Genomic DNA, 15,568 nt, shown 5'->3' on the forward strand with positions numbered 1-15,568 from the left:
TCTGCAAACATCCTTGTAAATCTTTTCTGAATCTTTACAAGTTTCACCCCATTCTCCCGATAGCAGAAAGACCAGAATTGTGTGGTTTATGGAATGTTACGATATCCGAACAGTTGCTGTTTATAGTTAAATAATGTTCATTTGGTTCAGGTTTCCAATCGAGTTCGGTTTGTCCAATCTTTCTTCCTTATGTTTGTGTTACAACGATAGTGTGGAGTAAAGTGTATTTTGATTCAAGCCTGGCAGTTTGACCAATCACATTGTAACGCCTTACACTTGTCTTCAGGAAATCAGGAAAAGGGGTCTAGACCATTTTCTTAAGGCAGAGGATTTTGGTCTGGTTCATAACATCCTCAATGTCATCAATTCATGTCCCTCCAGCCCTGAGCAATGATGTTTACAGATTACTGGAGGATACACAGACACATTAATCGGTATTATCTTGGACAGGAGTCATTTGGGAATGATATTCCTCAGACCATCAACTCTCAGCTCGGCCAAGGATGAAGGCCAGGAATCCGGCACAATTGGGAAAAAGCCCATTTCCCGGGAGACTGAGAGGTCACTAACAGAGTGGGAGCTGGAGAGTCAGGAACAGAATAACAGGGACAGTCTACTCTGTTCACATAGCCTTCACCCCTCAGTGAATCCAGTGGCAGGAATGACTGCTATTAGTCAGACTGACAGAATGTGATCAGATACACACACTGTCCTTCCACATCATCAATATCGCCCAGCTCCCACCCTGTCTCAGCTCATCTGCCCCTCTGCCATCTTCAATATTTTAATCGGGGCAGCATTAACTACCGTGCTTTGAGCTGAGCTGTCTTACCTTCTGTACTCTCTCTCTAAACGGCTCCAATTCCCCCCGATCCCTCTCCGGTTTAAGATGCTCCTTGACATCCGCCCCAATGAAAGAGGTAGACCGTCACCTGACCCATGCACTGAAGAGCAGACTGACCCAACTCTGTCAATGTAAACCACCGAGGGAAGTGCACACTGACCCCAATCTGTCAATGTAACACACCCAGGGAAGAGAAGACTGACCCCACTCTGTCAAAGTAACAAACCCAGGGAAGAGCAGACTGACCCCCACTCTGTCAATGTAACACACCCAGGGAAGGGCAGACTGACCCCACTCTGTCAATGTAACACACCCAGGGAAGAGCAGACTGACCCCACTGTGTCAATGTAACACACCCAGGGAAGTGCAGACTGACCCGACTGTGTCAAAGTAACACACCCAGGGAAGTGCAGACTGACCCCAATCTGTCAATGTAACACACACAGGGAAGAGCAGGCTGACCCCACTCTGTCAATGTAACACACTCAGGGAAGAGCAGACTGACCCCACTCTGTCAATGTAACACACCCAGGGAAGTGCACACTGACCCCACCCTATCAAAGTAACAAACCCAGGGAAGAGCAGACTGACCCCCACATTGTCAATGTAACACACCCAGGGAAGGGCAGACTGACCCCACTCTGTCAATATAACACACCCAGGGAAGAACAGACTGACCCCAATCTGTCAATGTAACCCACCCAGGAAAGAGCAGACTGACCCCACTCTGTCAATGTAACACACCCAGGGAATAGAAGACTTACCCCACTCTGTCAATGTAACCCACCCATAAAAGAGCAGACTGGCCCCACTCTGTCAATGAGACACGCCCTGGGAAGAGCAGACTGACCACACTCTGTCAATGTTACCCACCCAGGGAAGAGCAGACTGACCCCACTCTGTCAATGTGACACGCCCTGGGAAGAGCACACTGACCCAACCCTGTCAATGTAACACACCCAGGGAAGAGCAGACTGACCAAACTCTGTCAATGTAACAAACCCAGGGAAGAGCAGTCTGACCTCACTCTGTCAATGTAACCCACCCAGAGAAGAGCAGAATGTCCTCTTCTGCAAAATTACTCACACAGTGAACTGCAGACTTACCCCACTCTGTCAATGTAACCCACCCAGTGATGTGCACACTGACCCCACTCTGTCATTGTAACACACCCAGGGAAGAGCAGACTGACCGCACTCTGTCAATGTAACACACAATGGGAGAACAGACTGACCCCACTCTGTCAATGTAACACCCCCAGGGAAGAGCAGACAGATACCACTCTGTCAATGTAACACACCAAGGGAAGAACAGACTGACCCCACTCTGTCAATTTAACACACCCAGGGAAGAGCAGACTGACCCCACTCTGTCAATGTAACATACCCAGGGGAGAGCAGACTGACACCACCCTGTCACTGTAACACTCCCAGGGAAGAACAGACTGACGCCACTCTGTCAATGTAACACACCCAGGGAAGAGCAGACTGACCCAACACTGTCAATTTAACACACCCAAGGAAGAACAGACTGACCCCACTCTGTCAATGTAACACACTCAGCGAAGAGCAGACTGACCCCACTCTGTCAATGTAACAAACCCAGGGAAGAGCAGACTGACCCCAAACTGTCAATGTAACAAACCCAGGGAAGAGCAGACTGACCTCACTCTGTCAATGTAACACACCCAGGGAAGAGCAGACTGACCCCACTCTGTCAATGTAACACACACAGGGAAGAGCAGACTGAACTCACTCTGTCAATGTAACACAACCAGGGAGGAGCAGACTGAACCCACCCTGTCACTGTAACACACCCAGGGAAGAGCAGACTGACCTCACTCTGTCAATGTAACCCACCCAGAGAAGAGCAGAATGACCGCTTCTGCAAAATTACTCACACAGTCAACTGCAGTCTTACCCAACTCTGTCAATGTAACACACCCAGGGAAAAGCAGACTGACCCAACTCTGTCAATGTAACACACCCAGGGAGGAGCAGACTGAACCCACCCTGTCAATGTAACACACCCAGGGAAGAGCAGACTGTCCCCACTCTGTCAATTTAACAAACCCAGGGAAGAGCAGACTGACCTCACTCTGTCAATGTAACACACCTAGGGAAGTGCAGACTGACCCCACTCTGTCAATGTAACACACCCAGGGAAGAGCAGACTGACCCCACTCTGTCAATGTAACACACCCAGGGAAGAGTAGACTGACCACACTCTGTCAATGTAACACACCTAGGGAAGTGCAGACTGACCCCACTATGTCAATGTAACAAACCCAGGGAAGAGCAGACTGACCTCACTCTGCCAATGTAACACACCCAGGGAAGAGCAGACTGACCCCACTCTGTCAATGTAGCCCACCCATAAAAGAGCAGACTGACCCCACTCTGTCAATGTGACACGCCCTGGGAAGAGCAGACTAACCTCACTCTGTCAATGTAACACACCCAGGGAAGAGCAGACTGACCCCACTCTGTCAATGTGACACGCCCTGGAAGAGCACACTGACCCAACTCTGTCAATGTAACACACCCAGGGAAGAGCAGACTGACCAAACTCTGTCAATGTAACAAACCCAGGGAAGAGCAGACTAACCTCACTCTGTCAATGAAACCCACCCAGAGAAGAGCAGAATGTCCTCTTCTGCAAAATTACTCACACAGTGAACTGCAGACTTACCCCACTCTGTCAATGTAACCCACCCAGTGATGTGCACACTGACCCCACTCTGTCATTGTAACACACCCAGGGAAGAGCAGACTGACCCCACTCTGTCAATGTAACACACAATGGGAGAACAGACTGAAACCACTCTGTCAATGTAACCCACCCAGGGAAGAGCAGACAGATACCGCTCTGTCAAATGTAACACACCAAGGGAAGAACAGACTGATCCCACTCTGTCAATTTAACACACCCAGGGAAGAGCAGACTGACCCAACACTGTCAATTTAACACACCCAAGGAAGAACAGACTGACCCCACTCTGTCAATGTAATACATCCAGGGAAGAGAAGACTGACCCCACTCTGTCAATGTAACAAACCCAGGGAAGAGCAGACTGACCTCACTCTGTCAATGTAACACACCCAGGGAAGAGCAGACTGACCCCACTCTGTCAATGTAACACACGCAGGGAAGAGCAGACTGAATTCATTCTGTCAATGTAACCCACCCATAAAAGAGCAGACTGACCCCACTCTGTCAATGTGACACGCCCTAGGAAGAGCAGACTGACCACACTCTGTCAATGTAACACACCCTGGGAAGAGCAGACTGACCCCCACTCTGTCAATGTAACACACACAGGGAAGTGCACAGACCCCACTCTGTCATTGTAACACAGCAAGGGAAGAGCAGACTGACCCCCACTCTGTCAATGTAACAAACCCTGGGAGAACAGACTGACCCCACTCTGTCAATGTAACACACCCAGGGAAGAGCAGACTGAACCCACTCTGTCAATGTAACACACCCAGGGAAGAACAGACTGACCCCACTCTGTCATTGTAACACACCCAGGGAAGAGCAGACTGACCGCACTCTGTCAATGTAACATACCCAGGGGAGAGCAGACTGACACCACCCTGTCACTGTAACACTCCCAGCGAAGAACAGACTGACGCCACTCTGTCAATGTAACACACCCAGGGAAGAGCAGACTGACCCAACACTGTCAATTTAACACACCCAAGGAATAACAGACTGACGCCACTCTGTCAATGTAACACACCCAGGGAAGAGCAGACTGACCCAACACTGTCAATTTAACACACCCAAGGAAGAACAGACTGACCACACTCTGTCAATGTAACACACTCAGGGAAGAGCAGACAGACCCCAATCTGTTAATGTAACACACCCAGGGAAGAGAAGACTGACCCCAATCTGTCAATGTAACAAACCCAGGGAAGAGCAGACTGACCTCACTCTGTCAATGTAACACACCCAGGGAAGAGCAGACTGACCCCACTCTGTCAATGTAACACACCCAGGAAAGAGCAGACAGAACTCACTCTGTCAATGTAACACAACCAGGGAGGAGCAGACTGAACCCACCCTGTCACTGTAACACACCCAGGGAAGAGCAGACTGACCTCACTCTGTCAATGTAACACACCCAGGGAAGAGCAGAATGACCGCTTCTGCAAAATTACTCACACAGTCAACAGCAGTCTTACCCCACTCTGTCAATGAAACACACCCAGGGAAAAGCAGACTGACCAAATTCTGTCAATGTAACACACCCAGGGAGGAGCAGACTGAACCCACCCTGTCACTGTAACACACCCAGGGAAGAGCAGACTGTCCCCACTCTGTCAATTTAACAAACCCAGGGAAGAGCAGACTGACCTCACTCTGTCAATGTAACCCACCCAGAGAAGAGCAGAATGACAGCTTCTGCAAAATTACTCACACAGTCAACTGCAGTCTTACCCCACTCTGTCAATGTAACACACCCAGGGAAGAGTAGACTGACCACACTCTGTAAATGTAACAAACCCAGGGAAGAGCAGACTGACCTCACTCTGTCAATGTAACACACCCAGGGAAGTGCAGACTGACCCCACTCTGTCAATGTAACACACCCAGGGAAGAGCAGACTGACCCCACTCTGTCAATGTAACACACCCAGGGAAGTACAGACTGACCCCACTATGTCAATGTAACAAACCCAGGGAACAGCAGACTGACCTCACTCTGCCAATGTAACACACCCAGGGAAGAGCAGACTGACCCCACTCTGTCAATGTAGCCCACCCATAAAAGAGCAGACTGACCCCACTCTGTCAATGTGACACGCCCTGGGAAGAGCAGATTAAACTCACTCTGTCAATGTAACACACCCAGGGAAGAGCAGACTGACCCCACTCTGTCAATGTGACACGCCCTGGAAGAGCACACTGACCCAACTCTGTCAATGTAACACACCCAGGGAAGAGCAGACTGACCAAACTCTGTCAATGTAACAAACCCAGGGAAGAGCAGACTAACCTCACTCTGTCAATGTCACCCACCCAGAGAAGAGCAGAATGTCCTCTTCTGCAAAATTACTCACACAGTGACCTGCAGACTTACCCCACTCTGTCAATGTAACCCACCCAGTGATGTGCACACTGACCCCACTCTGTCATTGTAACACACCCAGGGAAGAGCAGACTGACCCCACTCTGTCAATGTAACACACAATGGGAGAACAGACTGAAACCACTCTGTCAATGTAACCCACCCAGGGAAGAGCAGACAGATACCACTCTGTCAATGTAACACACCAAGGGAAGAACAGACTGATCCCACTCTGTCAATTTAACACACCCAGGGAAGAGCAGACTGACCCAACACTGTCAATTTAACACACCCATGGAAGAACAGACTGACGCCACTCTGTCAATGTAACACACTCAGGGAAGAGCAGACTGACCCCAATCTGTCAATGTAACACATCCAGGGAAGAGAAGACTGACCCCACTCTGTCAATGTAACAAACCCAGGGAAGAGCAGACTGACCTCACTCTGTAAATGTAACACACCCAGGGAAGAGCAGACTGAACCCACTCTGTCAATGTAACACACGCAGGGAAGAGCAGACTGAATTCATTCTGTCAATGTAACCCACCCATAAAAGAGCAGACTGACCCCACTCTGTCAATGTGACACGCCCTGGGAAGAGCAGACTGACCACACTCTGTCAATGTAACACACCCTGGGAAGAGCAGACTGACCCCCACTCTGTCAATGTAACACACACAGGGAAGTGCACAGACCCCACTCTGTCATTGTAACACAGCAAGGGAAGAGCAGACTGACCCCCACTCTGTCAATGTAACAAACCCTGGGAGAACAGGCTGACCCCACTCTGTCAATGTAACACACCCAGGGAAGAGCAGACTGAACCCACTCTGTCAATGTAACACACCCAGGGAAGAACAGACTGACCCCACTCTGTCAGTGTAACACACCCAGGGAAGAGCAGACTGACCGCACTCTATCAATGTAACACACAATGGGAGAACAGACTGACCCCACTCTGTCAATGTAACACACCCAGGGAAGAGCAGACAGATACCACTCTGTCAATGTAACACACCTAGGGAAGTGCAGACTGACCCCACTCTGTCAATGTAACACACCCAGGGAAGAGCAGACTGACCCCACTCTGTCAATGTAACACACCCAGGGAAGTACAGACTGACCCCACTATGTCAATGTAACAAACCCAGGGAACAGCAGACTGACCTCACTCTGCCAATGTAACACACCCAGGGAAGAGCAGACTGACCCCACTCTGTCAATGTAGCCCACCCATAAAAGAGCAGACTGACCCCACTCTGTCAATGTGACACGCCCTGGGAAGAGCAGACTAACCTCACTCTGTCAATGTAACACACCCAGGGAAGAGCAGACTGACCCCACTCTGTCAATGTGACACGCCCTGGAAGAGCACACTGACCCAACTCTGTCAATGTAACACACCCAGGGAAGAGCAGACTGACCAAACTCTGTCAATGTAACAAACCCAGGGAAGAGCAGACTAACCTCACTCTGTCAATGAAACCCACCCAGAGAAGAGCAGAATGTCCTCTTCTGCAAAATTACTCACACAGTGAACTGCAGACTTACCCCACTCTGTCAATGTAACCCACCCAGTGATGTGCACACTGACCCCACTCTGTCATTGTAACACACCCAGGGAAGAGCAGACTGACCCCACTCTGTCAATGTAACACACAATGGGAGAACAGACTGAAACCACTCTGTCAATGTAACCCACCCAGGGAAGAGCAGACAGATACCACTCTGTCAATGTAACACACCAAGGGAAGAACAGACTGATCCCACTCTGTCAATTTAACACACCCAGGGAAGAGCAGACTGACCCAACACTGTCAATTTAACACACCCAAGGAAGAACAGACTGACCCCACTCTGTCAATGTAATACATCCAGGGAAGAGAAGACTGACCCCACTCTGTCAATGTAACAAACCCAGGGAAGAGCAGACTGACCTCACTCTGTCAATGTAACACACCCAGGGAAGAGCAGACTGACCCCACTCTGTCAATGTAACACACGCAGGGAAGAGCAGACTGAATTCATTCTGTCAATGTAACCCACCCATAAAAGAGCAGACTGACCCCACTCTGTCAATGTGACACGCCCGAGGAAGAGCAGACTGACCACACTCTGTCAATGTAACACACCCTGGGAAGAGCAGACTGACCCCCACTCTGTCAATGTAACACACACAGGGAAGTGCACAGACCCCACTCTGTCATTGTAACACAGCAAGGGAAGAGCAGACTGACCCCCACTCTGTCAATGTAACAAACCCTGGGAGAACAGACTGACCCCACTCTGTCAATGTAACACACCCAGGGAAGAGCAGACTGAACCCACTCTGTCAATGTAACACACCCAGGGAAGAACAGACTGACCCCACTCTGTCATTGTAACACACCCAGGGAAGAGCAGACTGACCGCACTCTGTCAATGTAACATACCCAGGGGAGAGCAGACTGACACCACCCTGTCACTGTAACACTCCCAGCGAAGAACAGACTGACGCCACTCTGTCAATGTAACACACCCAGGGAAGAGCAGACTGACCCAACACTGTCAATTTAACACACCCAAGGAATAACAGACTGACGCCACTCTGTCAATGTAACACACCCAGGGAAGAGCAGACTGACCCAACACTGTCAATTTAACACACCCAAGGAAGAACAGACTGACCACACTCTGTCAATGTAACACACTCAGGGAAGAGCAGACAGACCCCAATCTGTTAATGTAACACACCCAGGGAAGAGAAGACTGACCCCAATCTGTCAATGTAACAAACCCAGGGAAGAGCAGACTGACCTCACTCTGTCAATGTAACACACCCAGGGAAGAGCAGACTGACCCCACTCTGTCAATGTAACACACCCAGGAAAGAGCAGACAGAACTCACTCTGTCAATGTAACACAACCAGGGAGGAGCAGACTGAACCCACCCTGTCACTGTAACACACCCAGGGAAGAGCAGATTGACCTCACTCTGTCAATGTAACACACCCAGGGAAGAGCAGAATGACCGCTTCTGCAAAATTACTCACACAGTCAACAGCAGTCTTACCCCACTCTGTCAATGAAACACACCCAGGGAAAAGCAGACTGACCAAATTCTGTCAATGTAACACACCCAGGGAGGAGCAGACTGAACCCACCCTGTCACTGTAACACACCCAGGGAAGAGCAGACTGTCCCCACTCTGTCAATTTAACAAACCCAGGGAAGAGCAGACTGACCTCACTCTGTCAATGTAACCCACCCAGAGAAGAGCAGAATGACAGCTTCTGCAAAATTACTCACACAGTCAACTGCAGTCTTACCCCACTCTGTCAATGTAACACACCCAGGGAAGAGTAGACTGACCACACTCTGTAAATGTAACAAACCCAGGGAAGAGCAGACTGACCTCACTCTGTCAATGTAACACACCCAGGGAAGTGCAGACTGACCCCACTCTGTCAATGTAACACACCCAGGGAAGAGCAGACTGACCCCACTCTGTCAATGTAACACACCCAGGGAAGTACAGACTGACCCCACTATGTCAATGTAACAAACCCAGGGAACAGCAGACTGACCTCACTCTGCCAATGTAACACACCCAGGGAAGAGCAGACTGACCCCACTCTGTCAATGTAGCCCACCCATAAAAGAGCAGACTGACCCCACTCTGTCAATGTGACACGCCCTGGGAAGAGCAGATTAAACTCACTCTGTCAATGTAACACACCCAGGGAAGAGCAGACTGACCCCACTCTGTCAATGTGACACGCCCTGGAAGAGCACACTGACCCAACTCTGTCAATGTAACACACCCAGGGAAGAGCAGACTGACCAAACTCTGTCAATGTAACAAACCCAGGGAAGAGCAGACTAACCTCACTCTGTCAATGTCACCCACCCAGAGAAGAGCAGAATGTCCTCTTCTGCAAAATTACTCACACAGTGACCTGCAGACTTACCCCACTCTGTCAATGTAACCCACCCAGTGATGTGCACACTGACCCCACTCTGTCATTGTAACACACCCAGGGAAGAGCAGACTGACCCCACTCTGTCAATGTAACACACAATGGGAGAACAGACTGAAACCACTCTGTCAATGTAACCCACCCAGGGAAGAGCAGACAGATACCACTCTGTCAATGTAACACACCAAGGGAAGAACAGACTGATCCCACTCTGTCAATTTAACACACCCAGGGAAGAGCAGACTGACCCAACACTGTCAATTTAACACACCCATGGAAGAACAGACTGACGCCACTCTGTCAATGTAACACACTCAGGGAAGAGCAGACTGACCCCAATCTGTCAATGTAACACATCCAGGGAAGAGAAGACTGACCCCACTCTGTCAATGTAACAAACCCAGGGAAGAGCAGACTGACCTCACTCTGTCAATGTAACACACCCAGGGAAGAGCAGACTGAACCCACTCTGTCAATGTAACACACGCAGGGAAGAGCAGACTGAATTCATTCTGTCAATGTAACCCACCCATAAAAGAGCAGACTGACCCCACTCTGTCAATGTGACACGCCCTGGGAAGAGCAGACTGACCACACTCTGTCAATGTAACACACCCTGGGAAGAGCAGACTGACCTCACTCTGCCAATGTAACACACCCAGGGAAGAGCAGACTGACCCCACTCTGTCAATGTAACAAACCCTGGGAGAACAGGCTGACCCCACTCTGTCAATGTAACACACCCAGGGAAGAGCAGACTGAACCCACTCTGTCAATGTAACACACCCAGGGAAGAACAGACTGACCCCACTCTGTCATTGTAACACACCCAGGGAAGAGCAGACTGACCGCACTCTATCAATGTAACACACAATGGGAGAACAGACTGACCCCACTCTGTCAATGTAACACACCCAGGGAAGAGCAGACAGATACCACTCTGTCAATGTAACACACCTAGGGAAGTGCAGACTGACCCCACTCTGTCAATGTAACACACCCAGGGAAGAGCAGACTGACCCCACTCTGTCAATGTAACACACCCAGGGAAGTACAGACTGACCCCACTCTGTCAATGTGACACGCCCTGGGAAGAGCAGACTGACCTCACTCTGTCAATGTAACACACCCAGGGAAGAGCAGACTGACCCCACTCTGTCAATGTAGCCCACCCATAAAAGAGCAGACTGACCCCACTCTGTCAATGTGACACGCCCTGGGAAGAGCAGACTAACCTCACTCTGTCAATGTAACACACCCAGGGAAGAGCAGACTGACCCCACTCTGTCAATGTGACACGCCCTGGAAGAGCACACTGACCCAACTCTGTCAATGTAACACACCCAGGGAAGAGCAGACTGACCAAACTCTGTCAATGTAACAAACCCAGGGAAGAGCAGACTAACCTCACTCTGTCAATGAAACCCACCCAGAGAAGAGCAGAATGTCCTCTTCTGCAAAATTACTCACACAGTGAACTGCAGACTTACCCCACTCTGTCAATGTAACCCACCCAGTGATGTGCACACTGACCCCACTCTGTCATTGTAACACACCCAGGGAAGAGCAGACTGACCCCACTCTGTCAATGTAACACACAATGGGAGAACAGACTGAAACCACTCTGTCAATGTAACCCACCCAGGGAAGAGCAGACAGATACCACTCTGTCAATGTAACACACCAAGGGAAGAACAGACTGATCCCACTCTGTCAATTTAACACACCCAGGGAAGAGCAGACTGACCCAACACTGTCAATTTAACACACCCTAGGAAGAACAGACTGACCCCACTCTGTCAATGTAATACATCCAGGGAAGAGAAGACTGACCCCACTCTGTCAATGTAACAAACCCAGGGAAGAGCAGACTGACCTCACTCTGTCAATGTAACACACCCAGGGAAGAGCAGACTGACCCCACTCTGTCAATGTAACACACGCAGGGAAGAGCAGACTGAATTCATTCTGTCAATGTAACCCACCCATAAAAGAGCAGACTGACCCCACTCTGTCAATGTGACGCGCCCTAGGAAGAGCAGACTGACCACACTCTGTCAATGTAACACACCCTGGGAAGAGCAGACTGACCCCCACTCTGTCAATGTAACACACACAGGGAAGTGCACAGACCCCACTCTGTCATTGTAACACAGCAAGGGAAGAGCAGACTGACCCCCACTCTGTCAATGTAACAAACCCTGGGAGAACAGACTGACCCCACTCTGTCAATGTAACACACCCAGGGAAGAGCAGACTGAACCCACTCTGTCAATGTAACACATCCAGGGAAGAACAGACTGACCCCACTCTGTCATTGTAACACACCCAGGGAAGAGCAGACTGACCGCACTCTGTCAATGTAACATACCCAGGGGAGAGCAGACTGACACCACCCTGTCACTGTAACACTCCCAGCGAAGAACAGACTGACGCCACTCTGTCAATGTAACACACCCAGGGAAGAGCAGACTGACCCAACACTGTCAATTTAACACACCCAAGGAATAACAGACTGACGCCACTCTGTCAATGTAACACACCCAGGGAAGAGCAGACTGACCCAACACTATCAATTTAACACACCCAAGGAAGAACAGACTGACCACACTCTGTCAATGTAACACACTCAGGGAAGAGCAGACAGACCCCAATCTGTTAATGTAACACACCCAGGGAAGAGAAGACTGACCCCAATCTGTCAATGTAACAAACCCAGGGAAGAGCAGACTGACCTCACTCTGTCAATGTAACACACCCAGGGAAGAGCAGACTGACCCCAATCTGTCAATGTAACACACCCAGGAAAGAGCAGACAGAACTCACTCTGTCAATGTAACACAACCAGGGAGGAGCAGACTGAACCCACCCTGTCACTGTAACACACCCAGGGAAGAGCAGACTGACCTCACTCTGTCAATGTAACACACCCAGGGAAGAGCAGAATGACCGCTTCTGCAAAATTACTCACACAGTCAACAGCAGTCTTACCCCACTCTGTCAATGAAACACACCCAGGGAAAAGCAGACTGACCAAATTCTGTCAATGTAACACACCCAGGGAGGAGCAGACTGAACCCACCCTGTCACTGTAACACACCCAGGGAAGAGCAGACTGTCCCCACTCTGTCAATTTAACAAACCCAGGGAAGAGCAGACTGACCTCACTCTGTCAATGTAACCCACCCAGAGAAGAGCAGAATGACAGCTTCTGCAAAATTACTCACACAGTCAACTGCAGTCTTACCCCACTCTGTCAATGTAACACACCCAGGGAAGAGTAGACTGACCACGCTCTGTAAATGTAACAAACCCAGGGAAGAGCAGACTGACCTCACTCTGTCAATGTAACACACCCAGGGAAGTGCAGACTGACCCCACTCTGTCAATGTAACACACCCAGGGAAGAGCAGACTGACCCCACTCTGTCAATGTAACACACCCAGGGAAGTACAGACTGACCCCACTATGTCAATGTAACAAACCCAGGGAACAGCAGACTGACCTCACTCTGCCAATGTAACACACCCAGGGAAGAGCAGACTGACCCCACTCTGTCAATGTAGCCCACCCATAAAAGAGCAGACTGACCCCACTCTGTCAATGTGACACGCCCTGGGAAGAGCAGATTAAACTCACTCTGTCAATGTAACACACCCAGGGAAGAGCAGACTGACCCCACTCTGTCAATGTGACACGCCCTGGAAGAGCACACTGACCCAACTCTGTCAATGTAACACACCCAGGGAAGAGCAGACTGACCAAACTCTGTCAATGTAACAAACCCAGGGAAGAGCAGACTAACCTCACTCTGTCAATGTCACCCACCCAGAGAAGAGCAGAATGTCCTCTTCTGCAAAATTACTCACACAGTGACCTGCAGACTTACCCCACTCTGTCAATGTAACCCACCCAGTGATGTGCACACTGACCCCACTCTGTCATTGTAACACACCCAGGGAAGAGCAGACTGACCCCACTCTGTCAATGTAACACACAATGGGAGAACAGACTGAAACCACTCTGTCAATGTAACCCACCCAGGGAAGAGCAGACAGATACCACTCTGTCAATGTAACACACCAAGGGAAGAACAGACTGATCCCACTCTGTCAATTTAACACACCCAGGGAAGAGCAGACTGACCCAACACTGTCAATTTAACACACCCATGGAAGAACAGACTGACGCCACTCTGTCAATGTAACACACTCAGGGAAGAGCAGACTGACCCCAATCTGTCAATGTAACACATCCAGGGAAGAGAAGACTGACCCCACTCTGTCAATGTAACAAACCCAGGGAAGAGCAGACTGACCTCACTCTGTCAATGTAACACACCCAGGGAAGAGCAGACTGAACCCACTCTGTCAATGTAACACACGCAGGGAAGAGCAGACTGAATTCATTCTGTCAATGTAACCCACCCATAAAAGAGCAGACTGACCCCACTCTGTCAATGTGACACGCCCTGGGAAGAGCAGACTGACCACACTCTGTCAATGTAACACACCCTGGGAAGAGCAGACTGACCCCCACTCTGTCAATGTAACACACACAGGGAAGTGCACAGACCCCACTCTGTCATTGTAACACAGCAAGGGAAGAGCAGACTGACCCCCACTCTGTCAATGTAACAAACCCTGGGAGAACAGGCTGACCCCACTCTGTCAATGTAACACACCCAGGGAAGAGCAGACTGAACCCACTCTGTCAATGTAACACACCCAGGGAAGAACAGACTGACCCCACTCTGTCATTGTAACACACCCAGGGAAGAGCAGACTGACCGCACTCTATCAATGTAACACACAATGGGAGAACAGACTGACCCCACTCTGTCAATGTAACACACCCAGGGAAGAGCAGACAGATACCACTCTGTCAATGTAACACACCTAGGGAAGTGCAGACTGACCCCACTCTGTCAATGTAACACACCCAGGGAAGAGCAGACTGACCCCACTCTGTCAATGTAACACACCCAGGGAAGTACAGACTGACCCCACTATGTCAATGTAACAAACCCAGGGAACAGCAGACTGACCTCACTCTGCCAATGTAACACACCCAGGGAAGAGCAGACTGACCCCACTCTGTCAATGTAGCCCACCCATAAAAGAGCAGACTGACCCCACTCTGTCAATGTGACACGCCCTGGGAAGAGCAGACTAACCTCACTCTGTCAATGTAACACACCCAGGGAAGAGCAGACTGACCCCACTCTGTCAATGTGACACGCCCTGGAAGAGCACACTGACCCAACTCTGTCAATGTAACACACCCAGGGAAGAGCAGACTGACCAAACTCTGTCAATGTAACAAACCCAGGGAAGAGCAGACTAACCTCACTCTGTCAATGAAACCCACCCAGAGAAGAGCAGAATGTCCTCTTCTGCAAAATTACTCACACAGTGAACTGCAGACTTACCCCACTCTGTCAATGTAACCCACCCAGTGATGTGCACACTGACCCCACTCTGTCATTGTAACACACCCAGGGAAGAGCAGACTGACCCCACTCTGTCAATGTAACACACAATGGGAGAACAGACTGAAACCACTCTGTCAATGTAACCCACCCAGTGAAGAGCAGACAGATACCACTCTGTCAATGTAACACACCAAGGGAAGAACAGACTGATCCCACTCTGTCAATTTAACACACCCAGGGAAGAGCAGA

This window comes from Chiloscyllium punctatum, chromosome 50, assembly GCF_047496795.1.
Source record: "Chiloscyllium punctatum isolate Juve2018m chromosome 50, sChiPun1.3, whole genome shotgun sequence".
NCBI lineage: Eukaryota > Metazoa > Chordata > Chondrichthyes > Orectolobiformes > Hemiscylliidae > Chiloscyllium > Chiloscyllium punctatum.